The 20525-nt window shown below is 38.4% G+C and overlaps 1 long non-coding RNA gene across 1 annotated transcript in view; it reads right to left on the bottom strand.

Annotated features, from left to right (window-relative positions):
* LOC107180882 overlaps nt 1–4496 on the bottom strand; it is a 106339-nt gene extending 101843 nt beyond the window's left edge. The window contains exon 1 of the long non-coding RNA XR_001511644.2: nt 4421–4496. This is a non-coding gene — a long non-coding RNA (uncharacterized LOC107180882). The remainder of the gene's footprint in view (nt 1–4420) is intronic.
* Between the last annotated feature and the right edge of the window lie 16029 nt (nt 4497–20525).

The following is a 20525-nucleotide window of genomic DNA, read 5'->3' as shown; positions in this document are numbered from 1 at the left end:
TCAGCAAAGTCGCAGGAAACAAAATCAATTTACAGAAATCAGTTGCATTCTTATACACTAATAATGAAGCAACAGAAAGACAAATAAAGAAACTGATCCCATTCCCAATTGCACCAAGAAGCATAAAATACCTAGGGATAAATCTAACCAAAGATGTAAAAGATCTGTATGCTGAAAACTATAGAAAGCTTATGAAGGAAATTAAAGAAGATATAAAGAAATGGAAAAACATTCCGTGCTCATGGGTTGGAAGGATAAATATTGTTAAAATGTCAATACTACCCAAAGTTATCGACACATTCAATGCAATCCCAATCAAAATAGCACCAGCATTCTTCTCGAAACTAGAACAAGCGATCCTAAAATTCATATGGAACCACAAAAGGCTTCAAATAGCCAAAGTAATTTTGAAGAAGACCAAAGCAGGAGGCATCACAATCCCAGACTTTAGCCTCTACTACAAAGCTGTAATCATCATGGTACTGGCACAAAAACAGACACATAACCCAATGGAATAGAATAGAAACCCCAGAAATAGACCCACAAACGTATGGCCAACTTATCTTTGACAAAGCAGGAAAGAACATCCAATGGAAAAAAGACAGTCTCTTTAACAAATGGTGCTGGGAGAACTGGACAGCAACATGCAGAAGGTTGAAACTAGACCACTTTCTCACACCATTCACAAAAATAAACTCAAAATGGATAAAGGACCTGAATGTGAGACAGGAAACCATCAAAACACTAGAGGAGACAGCAGGAAAAGACCTGTCTGACCTCAGCCACAGCAATTTCTTACTTGACACATCCCCAAAGGCAAGGGAATTCAAAGCAAAAATGAACTATTGGGACCTCATGAAGATAAAAAGCTTCTGCATAGCAAAGGAAACAATCAACAAAACTGAAAGGCAACCAATGGAATGGGAAAAGATATTTGCAAATGACATATCGGACAAAGGGCTAGTATCCAAAATCTATAAAGAGCTCACCAAACTCCACACCCGAAAAACAAATAACCCAGTGAAGAAATGGGCAGAAAACATGAATAGACACTTCTCTAAAGAAGACATCCGGATAGCCAACAGGCACATGAAAAGATGCTCAACGTCGCTCCTCATCAGGGAAATACAAATCAAAACCACACTCAGATACCACCTCACACCAGTCAGAGTGGCCAAAATGAACAAATCAGGAGACTAGAGATGCTGGAGACGATGTGGAGAAACGGGAACCCTCTTGCACTGTTGGTGGGAATGCAAATTGGTGCAGCCACTCTGGAAAACAGTGTGGAGGTTCCTCAGAAAATTAAAAATAGACCTACCCTATGACCCAGCAGTAGCACTGCTAGGAATTTACCCAAGGGATACAGGAGTACTGATGCATAGGGGCACTTGTACTCCAATGTTTATAGAAGCACTCTCAACAATAGCCAAATTATGGAAAGAGCCTAAATGTCCATCAACAGATGAATGGATAAAGAAATTGTGGTTTATATACACAATGGAGTACTACGTGGCAATGAGAAAGAATGAAATATGGCCCTTTGTAGCAACGTGGATGGAACTGGAGAGTGTGATGCTAAGTGAAATAAGCCATACAGAGAAAGACAGATACTATATGTTTTCACTCTTATGTGGATCCTGAGAAACTTAACAGAAACCCATGGGGGAGGGGAAGGAAAAAAAAAAAAAAAAAAAAGGAGGTTAGAGTGGGAGAGAGCCAAAGCATAAGAGACTCTTAAAAACTGAGAACAAACTGAGGGTGGATGGGGGGGTGGGAGGGAGGGGAGGGTAGGTGATGGGTATTGAAAGAGGGCATCTTTTGGGATGAGCACTGGGTGTTGTATGGAAACCAATTTGATAAGAAATTTCATATATTAAAAAATAATAATAATAATAATAACATGAAAGGATAATGCAGTCAAATCTAATTCTAATAAATGCTACATTAACAAAAAAATGAATAAACATTAAAGAATAATTAATTAAATAAATAAAATAAAATAAAGTAAAATAAAATAAAATAAAAACCATTGAGTTTCCACCTTCAAAGATTCAGATCAAATTGGCCCGGAGTGGAGCCTAGGCATCAGGATTTCTTAAAGCTCAAAGGTGATTATATTGTACAACCAAGCTTGGGACCACTGGTCTAAACTCTAATTACCTGTGCAGATTTTATAGTAACAATAGACTTCCAAAAATAACACAAGAAAAAACAAAGAAAGTGACACCCCACATTCTGAAGCCTCTCTGCCCCCAGAGTAAGGACTCTGATTATATCAATTAATGGGATTCTCATCTTGCCTATCTACTCCCTGTGGGCATTCTGAACAGGATCCCATCTTTATGTTCCTTTATAGAAAATAAAATACAGTTGACCCTTGAACAAGGTGGGGGCTAGAGGTATTGACCACATATAGTGGGAAACCCATATAACTTTGGACTCCCCCCAAACTTAACCACTAATAGCCTACTGTTGACCAGAGGCCTTACGGATAACAGTCAACTAACACATATTTTGTATGTTATATGCCTTGTAAACTGTATTCTTACAATAAAGTATTTAGAGAAAAGAATATGTTATTTAAAAAAAGCATAGGGAAGAGAAAATATATTTACAGCATGATACTGAAAACAATCTGCCTATAGGCAGTGCACCCAGCGGTCCCTCAGATCTGTCTCTTGCTTCAACAGTATTTGGGCAGAACAGGCCCAGGGATGCCCCTCTTCCAGCCTCCCACCACCCTCCAACCTCTTTTCCAGTCACAATATTTAGAATTGTCTTCTCAGCTACCCTCTGTCTGTGGGACCAGCCAACACTGTTTTCTGGGCTTAGCTTCTTATTGCTGATCAACCATGAGCCCCCAGATCCATCAGAATTATTCCCCTCAGGTGGAGGCCACCATCAGCTACCTGGTCAACACGCATCTGCCGGCCTCCTACACCTCTCTCTGGGCTGCGGTTTCAAATTCCACCATGTGGCTCTGGAGGGTGTGGGCCACTTCTTCTGTGAGCTGGCTGAGGAGAAACACTAGGTCACCAAGCCTCTCTTCATGCAAAACCAGCACGGCAGCCATGTCCTGTCCCAGGAGGCAGAAGCCAGCCCAGGATAAGGGGGTAAAACCCCCAATGCCACGGAAACTGCCAAGGTCCTGGAGACGCGCCCGAGGCAGGCCCTTCTGGATATTTATGCCCTGGGCTCTGCGCTGGCAGGCTCCCATCCCTGTGACTCTGTGGAAAACCACTTCCTGGATGAGGAGGTGAGCTGCATCAAGAAGACAGGGACCATCTGGCTAAGGTCCGCAGGCTGGCCAGTCCTCAGGGGTGGAAGAGGATCTCTCAGAAAGGCTCACTCTTTCATGTGACTGGGAGCCTCCAGGACCCAGCAGCCCTTCAGGGGCCCCTCTGGCATCCTCCTGGCATCATGGTTTCTGTCTGATTATCTCAGCCATGATAGGGCTCTTTAAGTACCCTAGAGCCCTCTCCTAAGCTGTGGACCAAATGGAAACAATAAAGCTTTCATAGTAAGGGAAAAAAAAAAAAAAAAACCCTAGCAAATAAAAAAAAAGTATTTAAGTGGACCCATGCAGTTCAAACACATGTTGTTCAAGGGTTAACTGTAGCTTCTTGAAGAATGTGTACAACTTAGCAATGTGGTAATAAATTATTGAATTTTTAAATAAAGAACTGTGTTTCTAATTTTTTAAAAAGAGTAAAACCTGTGCTAATTACTAAGGTGACCACACATGTTTCTTTTTTTTTAAATTTTTTTAACGTTTATTTATTTTTGAGACAGAGAGAGACAGAGTATGAACAGGGGAGGGGCAGAGAGAGAGGGAGACACAGAATCTGAAACAGGTTCCAGGCTCTGAAAGGTCAGCACAGAGACCGACGCGGGGCTCGAACTCACGGACCGTGAGATCATGACCTGAGCCGAAGCTGGACGCTTAACGGACCGAGCCACCCAGGCGCCCCATGACCACACATGTTTCAACCTGATACGTAGACAAAGCTTTGCACCTCTCAGGTCTGCACGACCTCTAATTCTTTAGGTAATCTTGGGTAAGTCATTCAGCCTTTATAAAATGTTTTCCTCTTCTGTAAAATAAAGGAGCTGGCTAAATGACTTTCAGAACATTTAGGTCATACCAATTCACCACTGCTCATCTTATAAGTTAAATGATTGGAGGCAAATCACCTAAGAGGAAACAGATGGTCTCTTGAATGCTGGATTTTCTCTTCTGTTTCATAACACAGGGTCCTTTGCTTTTTCGACTCACAAATTTCATTCAACATGAATCCAGTAAATATAAAATGTCATGTGCCTGGTCAATCTAAGGTTGTGAATCCATAAACAAAATTTCTCTCCCAGATATGTGTGTGTGTGTGTGTGATTGTGTGAAGAGAGAGAGAAAACTTACCTCATTTATTCCCTTATATTTAAGGTAGTTTCCAAGGTTTTCAAATGGCAGAGAAATTAATTTACCAAGATGTTTAAAGAATATGATAGTTAGAGGGATTCCAATTGCAGCAAAGACAGCACGGAACATCTGTCCACCAGCAGTTCTAGGAAATATTGTTCCATAACCTGATAAAAGAAAAAAGGATAAATGCGATCCCCCTCAAAATATGGTAACTTGCTATAATTTGCACATTTGACACTGGGCTTTGAGAACAAATCTTTAGTCGTTGGTACTCTAAGAGGCCTAGCACACACAGCACATATTAAAAAACAAAACAAAACAAAACAAATAAAAAAAACCATGAGAATTCAGATTTCACTCTAAGAAAATAATCAAGAAATGTGAACGAAAACGAAAAAGATTTTTCACAGTGTCAGTGTTACAAATTAAAAAAAAAAATTGGAATCAGCATACCTGTTCAGCAATAAAGGAACCTGATCATGTACAATATGGTATATCAATGCAATGAAATATTGTGAGATCTTTAAGGATCATAATGAAATATTTATGACTAGAAAGATACTGATGACATATTGCTCTGAGAAAGCCATCTAAAACTGACTATTGTCATTTATACATGAAGAACTTTCTGAGACAAAAGGTTGACAGTTCAGGTACGGGGAGCTGTGAGATTATGCTTAATTGCTTAAAAATTGTGGTTTTCTATGTATCCAAGTTTTGCATGTAGCACATTCTACTTTTGCAAGCAAACCAGAAAGTGAAGAGCATTTGCTTTATTTATCAACTAATTTTTAAAATGCATGCCACAGTTTATGAGCTCAGGCCTTCACCCAGATTCCTTTGAACCTTTTGGTATACTCTCATTCCCAGGTGCCATAAGTATCAACCGCGAAGGCAGCGTGTCCTTCTCTTGAGAAGTAAGTGTCCCTAGCCCCTTGGAGATGCTGCACCTGGGAGGTCTGCCCACACCTCACCTTGGGAGGCACGAGTACCAACAGCTGACTGACAGAGGGTTATAAAAACACATCTTGTGGGGGCTCCCGGGTGGCTCAGTTGGTTAAGCATCAGGCTTCAGTTCAGATCATGATCTCATGGTTCATGAGTTCGAGCCCTGCATCAGGCTCTCTGCTGTCAGTGCAGATTCTGCTTCAGATCCTCTGTCCCCCTATCTCTGCCCCTCCCCTGCTTGCACGCGTGCTCTCTCTCTGTCTCAAAAATAAATAAACATTAAAAAAAAATTTGTGGTGTAATTTAGTAATAAATTATCTGTGGTGCAATCCCTGCTTCAGAGCTACTCTGTTGGATTAGACTAATGTTTGTGGTCATACCTCCCTTTGTTGATTTATCAATTTTAGGTATTTTGTAACTGAAAGGGATTCAACCCCTATAACCATCTTCTTCCATCTCTCCAAGTTTGATATTTATATTACCACTTCTCATTCTTCTATGTTTGCCTTTGTACTTAAAAAAATACCCCTGTTTAGGGGTGTCTGGGTGGCTCAGTCACTTAAGCGTCCAACTGTTGGTTTCAGCTCAAGTCATGATCTCATGGTTTGTGAGTTGGAGCCCCAGGTCCAGCTCTGTGCTGCAGCCCAGAGCCTGCTTGGGATGCTCTCTCTCTCTCTCTCTCTCTCTCTGTCCCTCCCTAACTCATGCTCTCTTTCTCAAAGTAAATAAACTTTAAAAAAAAAACACTGTTTAAATATTCTTTATAAATTCTTGATTCCTGATATTGGAATAAGGAGTTTATCTTCCCTATTATCTTTTTTCCCTCTTTCCTTCCCCTCGTAATCATTCCATATTCTAGTTTTTTTTTTTTAATGTTTATTTATTTTGAGGTGGGGAGGGGTGGAGAGAGAAAGAGAGAGAGAATCCCAAGCAGGCTCGGAGCTATCAGTTCAGATCCTGACTTGAGGCTCGAACTCTCACACAGTGAGATCGTGACCTGAGCCAAAATCAAGAGTCAGACCCTCAACCAACTCACCCAGGTGCCCCCTCTGGTTTCTTTTTTTATCATCCTCTGTAATAGCATTTGCACCCTGTTCTGCAGCTACAACCTACCCCTTTGGGGAGCTCCTTACTAAGAAAAAAAATTTTTGAACCTTATTCATGGGTCCTTTTTTGCCCACGAGTTGATGATGCACCTTTTGGGGGAGTGCGAGAAGAGAATGAAGTCCCAATTGACTTATTTGGGCACATTTTTCTAGCTTTGAAACATTTTTTTGTTGAGATGGGGTGGGGGTGGGGGACAACTTTTTTACTCCCCACACTTTCTGGTTCAGAGACCATACTTTTAGGCCAAGATTTTAAGAGACCCAAGTGTAGGAAAGAAGAAAAAATGTCCTTTTCACAGACAGCCATGAATATTGCCAGCTTCCCTTTTTTATCTTAGTAGACCTAGTTCTGGAAGGGTACCTGCCCCTTAAACTGACTACTTTATTTCATTAAATCTAAGATACCAAACATATAAAGATATGGACAGTATGCAGGCAGTTCCTTATGCAAAACATTTATCAAATATTTACATCCTCCGAAAAAAAAGCACAATATCTACCAATTGTAGATACGATGATTAAAGAAGTCATTAAAGAGTTTCTAAACGTCCAAAAGGAGGCACTAGTCTTATTTCCTAAGGGAGGTATTCCTGACAAGATGAGAGAAGTCATCATCTGAAAATTAAGAGAAAAAACAAAAACCAAAGTTTGGGGTTGTGTAATTTATATTTCTTCAAGAAGAACACTAAAGAAAATTAGTTTCATTTAGTTGGGTTAAAAACAAACCCATATTTAACTGGGTCAAGTTAGAAATTTTCCTTAGGCTCAGGTGAAATAGAAATGCTTAGGATGATCATTTGTGATGAAGAACCCTATTTGTTTTCGGGGTGTCATAACTTTAAGAAGTTGTATATGGATTAGATAGGACTATAACAATATTTTTGGAGGAAACTGGTGAGAGTGTGTATATAAATTTAGCATAAGGATTAAAATGTTAATAAAGTTCAATTATTTTAAAGTAATCAGCAAATCTGGGTCATAGATAGCTACAGAGAGACTTCCAGTTGAAGCAAACTGCGATCATGAGACATAAAAGAAAAATAATATAAGAGCACAGTGATTTTATCACATCATTGGAGAAAAGAAAGGAGTTCATGACAGAGCCAGCAATTTCTGGAAAGTTTAAAATACATAGAATTTTGTTGGTGAAAGAACTTTGGCCAAATCTAAATCTAAAACAGTAACAGTAACAATGGGGTGTCCCGGTTGGTTAAGCGTCCAACTCTTGATTGCTGCTCAGGTCATGACCTCATAGTTTGTGATTTTCGGCCCTGTATTGAGCTTGGTGCTGACCATGTGCAGCCTGCTTCAGATTCTCTCTCTCCCTCTTCTCTGCCCCTCCCTCCCTCTCTCTCTCTTAAAATAAATAAACTTTAAAAAAAAATTTTTTTAACATTTATTTATTTTTGAGACAGAGAGAGACAGAGCATGAACAGGGGAGGGGCAGAGAGAAAGGGAGACACAGAATCGGAAGCAGGCTCCAGGCTCTGAGCCATCAGCCCAGAGCCCAACGCGGGGCTCGAACTCACGGACCACGAGATCATGACCTGAGTTGAAGTCGGACGCTTAACCGGCTGAGCCACCCAGGCGCCCCAAGATAAATAAACTTTAAAACAAAACAACAATAAAAAAAGAATGTACGTTTTTAGGCTACCCAGATATTTCTTTTCAAGAAAGTTAAGTTATATGGTTATTTTTCTTCCATTAGAAAATCAATACAAGTTAGTCTTGTAAGTAATCAGACTTTTTTCCTTTTCCTGTAACAATTAAGATTGCACAGTTGGAATCTTTTTTTTTTTTTTTTGGTTGCAATCTTTTAATGTATTGTTGCCTGTTTTACATAAGGATAATACCGATGTTACCACAGAATTTAAAGACTAAAACAATTCTGGCCAGAGTAGACTCACGTCTAGATGACTATAGCTTAATTTTTGATTTTTGATCTAGCCGAGTTTCAGTAACACCTTTCAGGACAGATATATGTGCTAGTATGGGGTGCCTGGGTGGCTCAGTTGATTAAGCATCCGACTTTGGCTCAGGTCATGATCTCATGGTGCGTGAGATAGAGATAGCCCTGCATCAGACTCTGCGCCTGGCATGGAGCCTGCTGGAGTTTCTCTCTGTCCCTCTCCTCTTGCCCCTTCCCTGCTCATGTGTCCTTGTGCATGTACACACTCTCTCCCTCAAATAAATAAATAAATAAATAAATAAATAAAACAAACAAATAAATAAATAAAGAGTAATAGTAGTGACCTGTTCAAGAGGTCAGTGCCTTAATTCTCTAAACGCTCCTGAGAAACTGCAAATACAGAGTCAGGGACAAAGTGGAAAGTGATACAATGAGGAGAATAATTCAAAGATTTTTTTTTCTGTGCTTCCTGATTCCTTATGAAATGTCAGAATAAATCTGGTACTAATATATCAAAACTAGACATGGATAGCAGAGGTATAAAGGAAGGAGGGAGAAAGGAATAAAGGAAGGACATTATAAACTGCCTATAAACATAGAAGCCCAAATCTAAATAAAATATTATTAAATAAAATCTAGCAGAGTTATAAAAGAATACATTATAACTAAAAGCATGTACTAACGTTGAATAGGAAATCACAAAAAACATAATAAATTTAATATAAATATATATAATAATATAATAATAAAGATGAAAGCATATATTAATTATTTTAATTAGTACAAAAATAGGTGAAATAATTTTAGGGTAATATTTTGTAAGTTAGAAATAGGAACAGTATGTTTAAATTTGATAAAACAAGTAACTATAACAAACCCCAGCAGCTTCATGTTTAATAGTGAAATATCGGAGGTATTCTATTTCAAATACCTCTAAAAGCAAGGTAAGAATGCCATTATGGGAGTCACAGATAAATCTAATAGCAAAATTAAAATCCTAAAATTTCAAATATTGTAGTGGTTGGATACAAAGTACAAAATATGTTTAATTTGTTTAATGAGACAAAAAAAATAGAGACAGGTAGGAATACAAGATTATCAAGAAACACCAAACAAATTTAAAGAGGATAAATTAGAACTTTCAGAAAGGGAAAATATAATTCTCAAAATTAAAAATTCAAAACATTAGAAAAGAATATGGAGTCAAAAAGAAAATAAGGAAAGGTATGTCTTATTGTATTACTCAAAATACAGCAAAAAAGACAAAATAGCAGAGAATGTAAAATAGGAGTTAAGAGAAGACAGAGGAGTGAAATAATAGGTCAATAATATTGGTCATTTAGAAAAAATTAATGAATTTCCCAGAATTGGTAAGAGAAACAGCTGTGAAGATTCAGGAGGCAAACCCCAAGCAAAATAAAAACAAAAGTTACATCTAGACTGTTAAATTAAAACTGAAAAAGAGCAGAGATCAAAAGAAGCTCATAGAATCAGAGAAAGTAGTTTCTGATGCCAGAGAGAAAAGATAAATTACCTACAATAGTATAGGCAATTAGATTGACAGAAAATGCCTTAAAAGCAGCTGAAGGAAGCTACAAAATAGTGAAATAATTTAGTCTCCCATGTTCTGAGAGAAAACAATTGTCAACCTAGTATTGCATACTCTGCTAAAATACATTTCAAGAAAGAAGATGAGATGAATACACACTTAAGCCAAAACAAAACGAATAAAAAAAGAGTGCTTTCACTAGCAGACTCTCACCAGAGAAATGTATTAAAGATGTATTTCATAGAAGAATTAAACTGGACCACTTTCTTATACCATACACAAAAATAAATTCAAAATGGATGAAAGACCTAAATGTGAGATAGGAAACCATCAAAATCCAGGAGACAACAAGCAGCAACCTCTTTGAACTTGGCCACAGCAACTTCTAACTAGACATGTCTCCAGAGGTGAGGGAAATAAAAGCAAAAATGAACTACTGAGACCTCATCAAGATAAGCTTCTGCACAACAAGGGAAACAATCAAGGAAACCAAAAGGCAAATGGCAGAATCGGAGAAGATATGAGCAAGAAAAAAAAGGGGGGGTTAATATCCAAAATCTATAAAGAACTTATCAAACTCAACACCCAAAAAACAAAGAATCCGGTAAAGAAATGGGCAGAAGACATGAATAAAGCACTTTCCAACGAAGACATCCAGGTGGCTAACAGACACATGACAAGATGGTCAACATCACTCATCATCAGGGGAATACAAGTCAAAACTACAATGAGATACAACATCACGCCTGTCAGAATGGCTAAAATTAACAACTCAGGAAACAACAGATGCTGTCAAGGATATGGAGAAAGAGGAAACCTGTCGTATTGTAGGTGGGAATGAAAACTGGTGCAGCTACTCTGGAAAACAGTGTGGAGGTTCCTCAAAAAATTAAAAATACAACTACCCTACAACCCAGCAATTGGGTGACCTACTAGGTATTTATCTAAAGGATACAAAAATGCTGATTTGAAGGGCACATGTGCACCAATGTTTATAGCAGTGCTATCAACAATAGCCAAATTATGGAAAGAACTCAAATGTCCATCAAATGATGAATGAATAAAGAAGATGTGGCATATGTATATATATATGTATATATATATGTATATACATATATGTATATACATATATATATATATATATGCCATGGTATACTACTCAGGAATCAAAAAGAATGAAATCTTACCACTTGCAACAATATGGATGGAACTAGAGTGTATTATGCTAAGCAAAATAAATCAGGCAGAGAAAGACAAAACATGATATGATTTCATTCATGTGTGGAATTTAAGAAACACGACAGATGACCATAGGGGAAGGGAAGGAAAAATAAGAAAAAAACAGAGAGGGAGGCAAACCTTAAGAGACTCTTTTTTTAAAAAATTTTTTTTTTTACATTTTATTTATTTTTGAGAAACAGAGTGAGATAAAGCGTGAGCGGGGGAGGGGCAGAGAGAGAAGGAGACACAGAATCTGAAGCAGGCTCCAGGCTGTGAGCAAGCAGCACAGAGCCCAATGCGGGGCTTGAACCCACAAACTGTGAGAGCATGACCTGAGCCGAAGTCGGACGCTCAACCGACTGAGCCACCCAGGCGCCCCCTTAAGAGACTCTTAAATACAGACAACAAACTGAGGGTTGATGGAGGGGTTGGGGTTGTCTGTGGGGTGGGGGCGGATGGACAAAATGGGTGATGGACATTAAGGAGGGCACTTGTTGGAATGAACACTGGGTGTCATATGTAAGGGATGAATCACTGGGCTCTACTCCTGAAACCAATACTACACTGTATGTTAACTAACTTGAATTTTAGGTAAATAAATTTAAAAAATAAATACAATGACATTTAATATTCATACAACAACAAAAAGATATATTTCACTAGGAAAATTATCCCTGAAAGAACCCCTGAGATGAAGAAAGAATTAATAAAGAAACCAATAAAATGTGAGCAAGTCAAAACAGAAACTACATGTATAATAATACATATGGGAGTTTTAAAAATGAGACTGAACAAGAACACTCTGCGATGACATGTTAGATGAGAACAGGGTGATGGTAACCAGAGGTACAATATCCCAAGAGACAGACTGTAACCATTAAGAGAAGGGAAGCAAATGAAATGAGCACAACTGTCCAGATGGTTTGGAAGTAATTTCTAGAATGGGACATAGAGAGGGGGATCCCCAAAGAGCATGACGATGTTGCTGAGTTGGGGAGACAGAGATTGGATTTCCGTAAAGCTGAGGTGGCTACAGTTTGTGGGCAGAGTTTCACAGTGGAGGAAGCTACACAGAGAATGAGTTCTAGATATCTACACTGAATCTTTGGCTGGCTGAAAAACATTCTGCACATGAAACAGATGCAACTTTGTAAGGCTGGTCAAAAACAATTTGCTGAGCATGGCAGACAGACTCTCAAAGTGGCCCCCATGGTCTAGTGTTCATGCCCTGAGTGATCCCTTCCCTTTGACAGTGGGTAGGACCTGTGATTTATTTCTAGTGGCACATAATATATCAAAAGTGGTAGGACATCCATGATCCCAATTATGTGATTAAGATCAAATGAGATTGTGTGTTGCTTCTGCTAGTCTCCCTCTACCTTGCTGGCCTTGAAGAAGGAAGCTGCCATGTTGTGAATTGCCATGGGCAGGGACCTGGAGATAGCTCTGGCAGACAGCCACTGTGAAACTGGGATCCTTGGTCTGACAGCTGAAGGAACTAAATGTAGCTAAAAGCTACATGAGTTTGCAAACAGGTTTGTCCTCAGTTGAGCATTGGATGAGACCACACCCCTGTCTGATACCTTGCTTGTAGTCTTGCAAAGGACTCCTCTAAGCTGTGCTGAGACTCCCGACTTACAGAAACAGATAATAAATATGTTTTAAGTTTGTGTTAATGTTGTTCTGAAGCAACAGTTAACTAATGTATTGGGAAAAACCAATTACTGTGGCCTGTAAACTGGAATATTCCTGGAGTTCACACCAGGTTAGGAACTGTTTGAGTTTTCTCACCTGGGGTGAACAAGGCTTCGTTGTGTGTTCAGGGCATTCAGTAGAGAACCCAAAAAGGCAGGGACTAAGGAGTGCAGCACAATTTGCTCCTGAGAAAGGGCTACTTTAAGCCTAAAAGGACCTTAAGACAAATCTTGAAAGGATTAAAGTAATGTGTAAGTAACTTATTTAATTGCCTGTCACAGAACATTAAGGAATTTAAAGGAATATAATAAAACAAAGCATCTCAAAACAATTTGCAATATCTATCATCTGATTTCTAAAAATCAATGGACATACAAAGAAGCAGGAAAATGCAACCCATTACCAAAAGAAAAACTACTTTAAGAGAAACCAACCCATAAGTAGTAATTCCATTAAACTGATGGAATTTGTAGACAAGGACCTTAAACAGGCTAATATAAATATGCCCAAAGATGTAAGGAATCATAAACATAATGAGGAGAGAAATGGAACATGTAAGAAGAAACCAAATGAAAATTCTAGAAATGAAAAATACAATATCCAAAAAAAGAATATTTCAGTAGATGAGATTTTCAGAAGAAAAGATTAATAAACTTAAAGATACAGAAGTAGATTTTATCCAAACTATCATAAGCAATGCAAACCAGAAGACTATGGAACACTTTTAAGGTGCTGGACTAGAATTATATATCCAATGAAAATGTCTTTTTAAAAAAGGCAAAACAAAAACTTTTTAAGACAAACAGAACCTGAGAGGATATATCACCAGATTTTTGTGTTTCTTCATATGCTGAGTACTTCTGGATTGTATCATCTACATTTTCAATATTATGTTATGAGACTCTGAGGCTAATTTAAATTGTATGTTGGATGCTGATATTTTCATGTTAGCAGGCAATCCACCTGTTTAGATTCAGGCTGCGAGTTCCAACTCACATTCTATGGAATGTGTTCACCTCCCATGGCCTCTGCAGTATCATTTGGACCTGTCCCACATGTCCATCCCTCAGGGGTCAGTCTGAGACCCAGACTCAGGCCTACCCACTAGTTCAGGGCTCAAAGTCTTTGATGTGCAAATTAGGATCAGATCCAGGCATGTGCATGTCCGGGTGAGTCCAGATCTTCAGCAATTTGATAGGTTCACTTTCCCAAACAGCTTCCTCTCTGTGATCTCCCTTTCCTATTCCTGGGGGCTCCCCTTGTTGGTCTTCTAGCCAGAAACCAGCTACTACTTTCATGATTGCACCGTATCTGGGGCCAGACGGTGGGGGAGAGAGAAAGAAGGAAGAAAAGGTGAAGGATTTGGCTCTGGCCTTGAAACTACAACTTCAGGGAACAGAATTTCCCTCAGGACTTTGCCTCTTGTGGCTTCCTATTGCTTCCACTGTTGCTTTTGTCACCACCCTAGGATGGCCTGACAGCTTGGGCGCAAGACAATGAAGAAAAGGAATAAATGGGAGAATTTCCACACGTTCTCTGAGCCATAAGAGCTCCCTTTCCTGCTCCTGAGCCAGAACTAGACGGTGTCTCCAAGAGCTCTCTGACTATTCACTTCTGACTTTTGAGTGCATTAAGATTAGTCGGGGGGGGGGGGGGGCGGGATACCAGAGCGGGGAAAACGGTTAATTCGCTGCCAGTACAGTGCTTCAAATTCTGGTGTTCTTCCTCAATATCTTGCTGCTACTATTTACTTTTCAGATTCTTCAAATACCTGATCCATATATTCTCTCTAGATTTTATAGTTACATTCGGGGGCGGGCAGAAAGCGTGCAGTGTGCTTACTCTACCTTACCCATTACGGGAGCCCGGTCAATCGACTTTGGACAAAGTTGCCATGGCAATCTATGAAAAAACAGATAGTCTTTTCAACAAGTGATTTTGATACAACAGGTTGTACGCATTAAAGACACCACCACCAAATCTTGATGCTTACCTCACACAATTCACCAAAAATACCTTGAAATGTATTGCATAGATACATATAAAAAGCAAACTATAAAACTTCTGGAAATCTTTGTGACTTTAGTGTAGCTGAAAACTTCTTAAATAGAACACAAAAAGCACAACCCTTAAGAGGAAAAAATTATAGACTAGAATTTATAAAAAAAAATACAATTCTCTTCAAAAGAAACCACAAATAAAATGAAAATCAATCCACAGTCTAGGAGCAAATATTGGCAATTCATATGCCTGACAAAGTGCTTTTCCCCAAAATGTATACCAAACACTTATAACTCTGCATTAACAAGACAAATGAAAACGAGGGCAAAAGATTTGAACAGACACTCACAAGAGATGATATAAAAATGGCCAATAATCTCATAAAAATGCTCAAGATAAATAGTCATTAGGGAAGTGCAAATTAAAATCACATTGAGATATCATTAGATGGGCTAAAAGACTTTACAACATCATTTTTTTGGTGGGGTGTAGAGCAATTGAATTTTCACTTTTGCTGAATGGAGTGTAAAATGGCATAACCACTCTGGAGAACCACTCTGTTTGGCAGTTTCCTATAGAGTCATACATACTCACCCGCATAGTTCATTTCACATAGTAATTTCCATAGTAATTCCTTCCCCTAGGCATTTACAAAGACAAAATAAAAACACGTTGCTTCACAAATACTTACATAAAAAATATTTGTAGCAGCTTCATTTATGATAGACAAACCTAAAAACAACTCAAGGCTCATCACTGTGAATGGATTAACAAATTTTGGTATAGATATATAATAGAATACTACTCAGCAATAAAAAGAAAAGACATACTGATAAATGCAGTAATGTAGCCTAATGTCAACAGTATGGAGGTTCCTCAAAAAATTAAAATTAGAAATACCATATGATCCAATAATTCCACTATTGTTTACCCAGAGAAAATAAAAACACTAATTGGAAAAGATATACACATCCCTATATTTATTGCAACATTGTTAATAATAGCCAAGATATGGAAGCAACCTGTGTCCACCAATAAACAAATGGATAAGGAAGATGTGGTTGGTATGTATGTACATATGTATGTACATATGTATGTATGTATCTATCCATCCATCTATCAGCTACATTATAGAATACTACACAGCCATAAAAAGGATGTCTTGTGTTATTTGAGACAACATGGACAGATCTAGAGGGTATTATGCCAAGTGAAATAAATTAGATTAAGAAAGACAAATACCGCATGATTTTACTCATAAACGAAATATATAATAAAACAAAAAAAAATGAACAAATAAAGAATAGAATCAGACTATGAACGCAGAGAATAAACTTATGGTTGCCAAAGGGGAGGGGGTGGGAGTTTGGGAAAATAGGTGAAGAGGAGTGGAAGATACAGGATTACAGTTACAGAATAAATAAGTCACAGGAGTGAAATGCACAGCATAAGAAATATAGTCAATAATATTGTAATAGTGATGCATCCAGACTGTAGCTACTTGTGAACATAATGTATAAACTTCTCAAGTCACTGTTATACACCTGAAATTATGTAACATTGTATGCCAACTATACTAAAAAAACAAACTCAACCCCCCAACAAAATAAAACGAAACAAAAGCACGCCAAATGGAAGAAGACAGCCATAAAAGACTGCATTACATGATTCCTTTATACTAAGTGATTCCAGTTTGTCCTTAAGAATAGTCAATATCATCACATAATAGTTCTCCCCAAGTTCAAAGAAATTTCAGTCAAAACCCCAGCAGAATCCATCATAAATTTGACAATCTGACCTTGAAATTTAAACCCAAGAATAGGAAAGTTTATTCCAGGACTTTTTGCAAGGCTATTGTAATTTAAACAGGAGGGAATAGAATCAAAAGCCAGAAACAAATTTATGTCCAAATGAGAACCCAGAATACGCTAGAGGTAACACTAAAAGTAATGAGAAATAATGAATTAATCAATAAATTGTTCTGGAACAATGGACTCTTTATAGAGAAAAAATATGTTCAGCTAGATCCTACTTTACACATACACATACACACATGCATATACAATCCAGGTTAATAATTTAATTAGAAATTAATTATTTAAATGTAAAAAAAAAAACCCAAAATTTTAAGACTTTTAGAAGAACGTTTAAGAAGATGTTTTTGTGACATTAAAGTCGGGAAAGACATAAACTGTACAAATGGTAAAGAAAAAGAGTGATAAGAATGCCTACATTAAAATTATATTTACTCTACCACAAAAGATAGCATAAGGAAAGATTTAAGGGAAATGTGCCCAGAATTTAGACCATAACAATCTCTGGAAAAAGTGGAAGGGAACTAAGCCGTATTTCCTGCCAAAGTCTGATCTCCTTTTCGGAACATCTGTCTGCACTTTATATGGAATACTGAAAAGGATCGTTTCAATCAGAATATTTTTAGTTTTTATACTCATGTGGTGATTGCGTTGTAATTTATTCCTTCTCTGACTTCCACCTTCTTCCACCTTCCTATTATCTGCTGCTTTCTTTCCTCTTTCCAGCCTGCATGATTTCTTATTCCTACTCTTCCCTGTCTGGCCCACAGCTAAGATGTAGTTTCCTGTTTGGGTAAACTATATGTAGTCTCAACGAAGGAAGTTATTGCACAGAATCTCACATCCAATGGCTTCTCTGCATAGGTAGCAGTCATATGACTCTGAAAATAACCGTATCTTCATCTGTTACCTGCATGAAGAGTTTCACATCTTCTTGAGTCATACTAGAACACTTTTCCAGAAACGCAATTTTTGTTTTAACTGCCAGCTGGTGCTGCTGTACTTCCAAGTCTTTCTCCAAGGCTTAAAATATCATCACCCCAAGCACGAGGTACAGTATATAGGTGAGCAACAGTGTGCCCTTCTGCAATCTGGTGTTTATGTCCTCTTTCTATACTGGAATGAGGGTCAGAGAATTCAAATCACTTTCATGTAAAGTGTAATGTCCTCTCAAAAGAAATCCAATATAACAAAGCAAAACAAAATTCTCAGGTACAGAATGTGAACTCCCTTTTATTAACCTACCTTTAAACAACTATACAAAAGAGACCAATCCTAAATAGTCATGGTAACAGAAAAATAACTCCACTTTGTTCCTGACTAGAAATCTGCCTACTTAAAAAAAAAAAAACTGAATTGTGTTATTTGGGGAGATAGGGAAATATGGCAGGGTCGAAGTTCGCCAAATGACTCAGTTATTCAGTCAATTTCCTTAGAGGACATTTTACTATGGAGTATGTCCAATGAACGTTTTTAAAAGAGTACAACGTTGATGCTTTAATTGATAACATGGATTACGTTAGATCATTCACACTGTACCAGTTACTAGCAGTAACTTACGTATCCTTGCTGTGTTACCTTCCTCTGTAAAATGGAGATAATAATAGCTACTTGATAGGGTTGTTACAATGGTTAAACGAGGTAAGACATGTAAACCCTTAGAATGAAGCCTAGCAAATAGGAAATCGTAGCTAGTGGTTGAAGCCGGGGTGATGTTTGTAGTAGCAGCAGCAGTGTGGCAGGAGTATCTAGTCTGTATCCGGATTCCTTTACCCCTAGCTCTGCAAGCATGAAGCAGAAAGGAACGGTATCATCGCCGGCAAGATCAAGGAGACTCTTAGCTGAATGAGGCCAGATTCTGATAGTAAGAAAGGTGAAGCCCCTGTGTGTTTCACGTGCCTCTGGAACATTGCTTTGAGACAGGCATTCGTAGCTTTGAAGAAGCAGTGTTCTCCACTCAAATCTGCCTCTTCCACTTTAGAGAATGGGGCAAACCTCAGTAGCACTGACCCTCATCACTCGGCTGGGCTTTCTTTGCCAATGGGGTTTTAAAAATAAAGCTCCTGGGGCGCCTGGGTGGCTCAGTCGGTTAAGCGACCAGCTTTGGCTCAGGGCATGATCTCGCGGTTTGTGAGTTCGAGGCCTGTGTTGGGCTCTGTGCTGACAGCTCAGAGCCTGGAGCCTGCTTCAGATTCTGTGCCTCCCTCTCTCTCTCTGCCCCTCCCCTGCTCATGCTCTGTCTCTCTCTGTTTCTCAATAATAAATAAATGTCAAAAAAAAATTTTTTTTAATGAAAGCATGTGACTATATATTTTGTATGTGATATCCAGAACTCTTAAGAAAACATGACAATCACAAGCACATTTAAACCCCATATGCTTAAAACATCTGATATGTACCCTAATAGCAACATTACACAAGTAAACATATCAGAGTCAGTTATTAATATACATTTCCAATGTCAAATAATACATTTAAGCATACTGCATGTAAATAATTCAGAACGACAATATATCAGTACGATATCGTGTAAGAAGTCCTTTCACTTTTCCATTTCCACTAGAATAATAATATGCTTTTATGATCTTCTATTTCCATGTTTAAACTAACAATAAATACTGTGACTAAAAAAAAAAAAGAAAAATATCTGAGTTAAATCTACTCTGAGTTTTCCTTAGGTCTGCCTGGCTTCAGTAAAATATTAAGAAGAAGGAGAAATCAAATAATTATGACCTAAAACTACAACAATGTTAATGTCAGTTGTATTGCAATAAAAAAAAAAAAGAATACTTTCAGGAGCCATTACTTAGAAGAGCATTAAAAACGAATGCATCTGCTTTAGCCATGTTTTGCACCAGGGCTTTCATTGATCTCTTGGGATAACACACTGGCCTGGAAGATTTTAAACCTTTCATTAGTACCACTTGGAGATGTATTCTTCGGTCATACTACCAAGCCAAAGCTGCTCCCCACCATCCCTGTCACCCAAGACCAGTCCCCCACTCTAGTGAGGCAATTTCAAAGTAATCCTACCGCTAGATCGAAAGTTTTGCGATTCAGACTTGTAGGCTGGATTGCTGAAAAGGGACATTTTGAGCCCGTCTAAATGAGCCTTTCACTCCACAGTTCCACCTAGAGCCTTGGGGACAGCTAGTTCTAACACAGTCGCCTCCATATTATTACCACATCCTTCCCGTTGGCCATGCCCAGGAATGTGATTCACAGACATTCTACACCCACACTGTCCTCACCTGCTACATCTTTGCTGTGGCCACATTCGGCTCACGCTTCCTGTTCTATCAGGCCAGAATAGATCCCTTTCTTGGCAATGATGTGGCTCCCATTGGGAACCTCTTTACATTCACTCCTTCAGACCACTTCAACTCTTGTCCCTGCAGACTCATGCTCAATACTGTCAGGCCTCTGCTTTACCTGTGTTCTTTCTACCTTTGTCTGCATGCTGAAATGTTCCTCAGTCTTCCAGACTTGGATACCTGACATCTCTGATCCTAAGTAGAGAGAAGTTTCTCTGCTGTTAACTCAATTATAGCATATATTCAAGCTCCGTCCCCTACAAAAGGTGTAGATAGACTTTACCTTATTCAAGTTATACCCCCTTTGAATACCTAATAGGGTTTTACACACCCAGAAATGCTTCTTGGATGCAACTGAATAATTTCCATATAGCTTGTATTATTGACAAACTTCGTATTTTCCTCTCTAGATTATAATATCCAGAGACAATATAAAACTATTGCAAAAATCATAGGCTTTGGAGTTTGGCAGCATTGGGTTTGATTCCTGGCTCAGTCATTATGTAGTTTGTGACCTTGGATAGCTAATGCCTCTGAATCTATTT

The sequence above is a fragment of the Panthera tigris genome, chromosome B3 (assembly GCF_018350195.1).
Source record: "Panthera tigris isolate Pti1 chromosome B3, P.tigris_Pti1_mat1.1, whole genome shotgun sequence".
Classification (NCBI taxonomy): domain Eukaryota; kingdom Metazoa; phylum Chordata; class Mammalia; order Carnivora; family Felidae; genus Panthera; species Panthera tigris.
The sequence above is the reverse complement of the archived record's forward strand: the minus strand, read 5'-3'. Positions and strand labels throughout refer to the sequence as shown.